We start from the raw sequence: 6,331 nt of genomic DNA on the forward strand, positions 1-6,331 counted from the left end.
CTTAATTCACTCTTTTTTTTTCTTGCATTTCTAACTTTATTTTTTTAATAAATTACTCAAGCACAAATGTGATTCGGTGCTATCGGATAGGGTAAAAAAAGTTTCATCAATAACCAATGTTGGGACGTTGTGAAGAATTGTTCAAGTTTCAAAATTATTTCCACGGATCCGACGATTGTGTTGAATAAGACGCCGCTCCACGATTCACTAGCATCAGATTCGCCATTGAACTCCACAATTGATCAAGACTCACCAATCCAACGTGAGCCGAGGCCTATGGGAGAAATGCGGCAAATGCCAAGAGAGAGAGCACTTCGAACACTAAATGTGCAAAATTTTTGGAGCAAAGTGCTGTCAACGGCACACTGAGAGTTGAGAAAGACTTGAAAAGAGATGAAGCTGAGAAGGCACGATATGAAACATATGCATCAGAAAGGCAATAGAAGCAACAATAAGACATGGAGAAGAAAGAGATGAAAATCATGGTCGTGGATACGAGCCATATGTCTCCTGAAACAAAGTCCTATTAGAAGCTAAAACGAAGGGATCTTATGAGAAGAAAGCTTTTTAATGATGATAGACCTAGCAACACAGATTGGTTAAATGGTCAAAACCATTAGGTTGTATTGAAAGAGTTGTCATATGTATTAATTTGTTGTATTGTTTCTCTTTTATTGAATAAGGAAATCATTAAATAATATAGCTATTTATTAAAAACATTTCATATATCAAAACAAACCTTAATTCATTACAAACTACGCACAAAATAAAGTATAATTAAAAATAAAGCCTAATTTAAAACAAAACATAATTTAAAACAAACCATTATTAAAAACAAAGCTTAATTCCATACAAAGCATTAAACTTGACTTCATCCACCGTGATTGCCTTTCATCACCCATAAGTGTTCGATCAAGTCAAATTGACATCTCTCGTGAACAAAGGAAGATTGCATTTCCATATAACGGTCAATCATATGGTTGTAAGGACCGTCCCTAATCAACGGTTCATGCGCCAGTGGTTGTCTGTTTGCTTCCATAGGCTGTTCATAAATTTTTGTCAATGCCGTGTTTATGGGATTGGGTTCAAACATCTCAGGGGCATCGTAATCATACTCATCCTCCACAATCATGTAATAGAGGATGATGCAAGTCATCATAATGCTCTGAAGCACCTCTTCATCAAACATACGAGCAGCAGCCCTAATAATTGTCCAACGAGCCTACAGGATACCAAAACACATTTTCACATCTATAACCCTTTTAAAAGGCAGCAAAGCTTTTTTCCTTCTCCAATTAGGGATTCAGAATTGTTCTGACTAATGTCGTCCACCTCGGATGAATTCCGTCAGCTAGATAGTACCCACCCGAGTATACGGTATTGTTGATTTGATACATGACATGGGGGAAATGACCTCTTAGCATATTGTTGAATACCATGGATTGACCAAGCACGTTGAGGTCGTTTTGAGATCCCGCAACTTTGGAAAATGCATGCCAAACCCAAGTATCGAATGATGCAACGGCCTCCAGAATGATACTTTTTTTTTGCATTCCTATTCCCATAATCTCCTTACCAAGCAGTTGGGTAATTCTTCCACTGCCACTGCATGCAGTTGATGCTTCCAATCATGCCTGGGAAACCTTGAGCCTTGGCTTTTTGTAGAAGCCTTTGGAGGTCCCTAGGCGTAGGTTTGCGGAGGTAATCCTTCGTGTAGAGAGTTTCTATTGCTCCTTCGTGTAGAGAGTTTCTATTGCTCCTTCGTGTAGAGAGTTTCTATTGCATCATAGAATCTGACCAAGCACTCTAGGATAGTTGATTTCCTCATCCTAGCAATCTCATCCACTTGATCTGCAAATGCCCCAAACGCAAGCATCCGTAAATCAGCTGTAAGTTTTTGCTCCAGAAGAAGACCGAAAACCCCAATAGCATCGTACTTCTGAACAAAGGATGTGTCGTAATTGCAAACATCATGCATGATTTTTTTGAACAAATGGGGCTGCATTCTATATCTCTCTCGAAAATAAGAAATAAAATACAACGAATTTGGGAAAAAGTAATATTCCAAGAGATTCTTACCCCGAGAGTGCCTATGTTTGTCCACATTCGAGACACGGCCATGGTGGTGTTGCCTTGATTGATTGAGCATACCCACCGCTAAAAACAACTTCATCCTCCTCTTCATCCAACTCACGATCTTCTTCAACACGTCTGCTCCTAATTTCTTCATCTTCTCGCTCTTGCCTCTCCAACACCCTTCTTAGGTTAGACATTGAGACTAGAATGTGTATTTTAAAATATGAGAAATGAAAGGATAGAGAGGATATGGTGTGAGAGGTCTGAGTTGAGGGTGTAGTTTTATAGAGGGATTTAGAAGATAGAGATAACACATGGCGCATTTTATAGGGTGAAAATCTTATCTTAAATCTAATATTAGAATTTTATAATAAATATCGACACATGGCAACTGAGAATTTTATCCGAAAATCTTATCTGAAATTTAAGATCTGAATGTTATAATAAATATGGACACGTGGTAACTGAAAATTTAATCCTAAAATTTAATCTAAAATTTGAGATGATAATTTTATAATAAATAGTGACACGTGATAACCGAAAATCTTATCAAAATTAATCATTTAAGTATTAAAAAATAGAAAATAAATTAGAGTGAATAGTAATTGCCCTTGCCCTTACCTATAAGAGCATTTCCACCAGTTGCCCCTTGCTATGGCAAGATTAGCCCTAGGGCAGCCACTATTCACATGAATAGTGGCTGCCCTAGTCCCCTCCAGCAAAATGTGTTTCCAACAGTTAGGGGCTTGCCATGGCAATTACTATTCATTTTTTTGTTTTTTTCACAATTTTGTTTACTTAAATAATTAATTTGGATAATATCTTCGGATAAGATTTTTGGGTTCCTACGTGTCAATACTATTCATATCGGATAAGATTTTCGGTTTCAAATTTCAGATAAATTTCAGATAAATTTCAAATTTCAGATACATTTCAAAATTCAAATTTCAGATAAATTCAAAATGTCAAATTTCAGATACATTTCGAAATTCAAATTTCAGATAAATTTGAAATTTGAAATTTCATTTGAATTTCAAATTTCAGATAAGATTTTCACCCTCTAAGATTGCGCCACGTGTCATATCTATCTGTGTACATTTTTCTATAAAATCAGAGGCTCAGCTCATACCTCCCACACCAGTTCTTCTCTACATTTCCATTTCTCAAATTTTAGATTTCATTCTCCATTCTCAATGGCAGACATGGAAGAGATTTTGGAGAGGCAAGAGAGAGAAACTAGAGAAAGAATGCGTAGACGAGCTGCAAGCAAAAGGGCGCAGAGAGAACTAGATGAGCAACTTGGCATAGCAGTTGCTTTGCTGGAGGAAGAAAAGCAGGCTCGCCGTGGTTCACGAGAAGGCCGTCGCCAAAATGTGGACAGACATAGACATTCCCGGGGTAAGAATCTTATGGAAGATTATTTTATCCCACAATCTCTGTACTCTGATGTTGATTTTCGAAGGAGATATAGAATGCAACCTCATTTGTTCCAAAAAATCATGCATGATATTTGCAATTATGATGAATATTTTGTTCAAAAGAGAAATTGTGCTTGAAATTTGGGACTTCTTCCAGAGCAGAAGTTCACAGCTGTGATACGAATGTTGGCGTATGGGTCATCTGCCGATCAGGTGGATGAGATTGCTCGGATGGGGAAGTCCACTGTTTTGGAGTGCTTGGTGCGATTTTGTGATGCAGTGGAAACTCTGTACACCAGAGACTACCTCCGCAGACCTACGCCAAGGGACCTGCAAAGGCTTCTCCAAAAAGCTGAGTCTCGAGGATTCCCTGGCATGATTGGTAGCATTGACTGCATGCACTAGCAGTGGAAAAATTGTCCAACTGCTTGGCAAGGGGACTACGGAAATAGAAAAGGGCAGAAAAGTATCATCCTGGAAGCAGTTGCTGGTTTTGATACATGGGTTTGGCACGCCTTCTTCGAAGTTGCCGGATCTCAAAACGATTTGAATGTCCTAGGTCAATCCCCGGTGTTCAATGATGTTTTGAGAGGTGAAGGCCCAAATATCACATATGAAATTAACAATACCATCTACCAGACCGGGGATTATCTTGCTGATGGCATATACCCGAGGTGGACAACATTTGTGAAAACAATTCCACATCCCCGATCCCATAAGCAAAATTTTTTTGCTCGCTATCAAGAGGGGTACAGAAAAGATGTTGAGAGGTGTTTTGGTATCCTCCAAGCTAGGTGGGCTATTATCAGGGGCGCGGCACGTCTATTTGACGGGGAGGTGCTTAGGAGTATAATGATGACTTGTATCATCCTCCACAACATGATTGTGGAAGATGAATATGATTACGATGCTGATGACGTGTATGAACCAAATCCCATGGACACGGCCCTAACACGAATTTATGAAAAACCAGTGGGGCCAAATGGAGAAGCAATGCAGCATGAACCGTTGATTAGAGACGGTAGTTTCATGCCCCGTATGATTGATCGCTACACGGAGATGCAATCGTCCTATATTCATGAACACCGTCAAGTTGACTTGATGGAGCATTTATGGGCGGTGAAAGGCAATGAAGGAAATGAAGGTGAATAAAGTGAAGTGAAGAAGTTGTTTTTATTTTATTATGCTTTGGTTGTGGGTTGTTTATTTTTTATGCTTTGGTTGTGGGTTGTTTATTTTTTATGCTTTGGTTGTGGTTTGTTTTATTGTATTATGCTTTGGTTGTGGGTTGTTTTTTTTTTTTTTATGCTTTGGTTGTGGTTTGTTTTATTTTTTATGCTTTGGTTGTGGTTTGTTTTTTATGTATGGAATGTTTTGAATAAAAAGGAATTTTGTTGAATATTTTCTTTATTGACTAAAAGAAAAGCAATACAACTAATAATAAAAAAAAATACATGAATTAAACAAAACAAAAAATACAATGAAATCAAAGGTACATGAATTAAAAAAAAAAAAAAAATACAATGAAATCAAAGGCAAGTAAACTAAGACATTAAAGGCAAACAAACTATTTTAATGGTTTCCATCATTTAACCAATCGGTGTTGCTAGGTCCATCGTCACGAAACAGTCTTCGTCTCATAACATCCCTTCGTTCTAGCTTCCAAAATTGTTTTGTTTCGGGAGACATATGGCTTGTATCCATGGCCATGGTTTCCCGATCTTTTTTTTTCAATGTTTTGTTCGCGTGCATACTCCCTTTCTTTGCGTGCATACTCCCTTTCTTTTGCATATTCTGCTTGAACTGCCATATCGTGCTCTTGTTGTTTCAAGTCCATTTCAATTCTCATGGCTTGGTGCTTTGAAAGTTCCTCCAAAAATTGAGATGCATTCTTGCTAGAATTACTCCCTCTCTTCGCCTTCACCGCCTTCCTCCCAATAGGCCTTGGAATATTTTCAATGGGTGAGTCCATACTCATCGGAGAATCCATAGGTGAATCCGATGCCGGCGTCTCATGAAGTGGAGTCTCGTTCAAGACTACCGTCGGACCGGTTGGAATAATTTGGAATCTCTTACAAGTCTTCACCACCTCCCAACAATGGGTATGGTTGAAACTTTTTTTCCCTTGGCCGGTAGCACCAAACCACATTTGTGCTTGTATAATCTAAAAAAAAAAAAAATGGAAATACAAGAGAATTTTTAAAATATTGGCAATACAACATGTACAAAAAAAAACTAATGGAAATTAAAGAAATAATAAAAAAAATGCAACATGTATTAACAAAAAATAGAGACATATTAACAAAATATATAAATTGCAAGAAACATTTAAATAAAAATTAATATGACATAGAAATTAATAGAAGAAAAATGACAAATAATTTACCTCATTGCTAAGATTTTCTCCGCTTTGTTGGTTGTCAATCGCTTTTGCTAAAGCATTTCTCCATTTCCCCAACTCTTTATTAAGAACTTTCCACCTACTGGATAATGCCATTTCCGTACGTGTAGAACCAATTGCCCTTTCACAAAATGCTTGATGAATTTTTTTCCACATATGAGAAAATTTAATCTCATTGCCCGTTCCGGGACAATGACTAACTTGGACCCAAGCCTCACACAAGCTAACATCTTCCATCATGCTCCATGCCCCTCCATTTTCATTAGAAGAACCCATAATATGCTAGAAAAAAAATTACAACTTCAAAGTGAAAAAATATTGAATAGAAAGTGAATAAATTTTGAGGAGAAAGTGAACAATAGTAGAAGGAGAAGAAAATATATGAGGATTTGGTGTTAAAAGTGAAGAGTATTGGTTGGTATTTATACACAAAAAA

The sequence above is a fragment of the Prunus dulcis genome, chromosome 4 (genome assembly GCF_902201215.1).
Source record: "Prunus dulcis chromosome 4, ALMONDv2, whole genome shotgun sequence".
NCBI classification, from domain to species: domain Eukaryota; kingdom Viridiplantae; phylum Streptophyta; class Magnoliopsida; order Rosales; family Rosaceae; genus Prunus; species Prunus dulcis.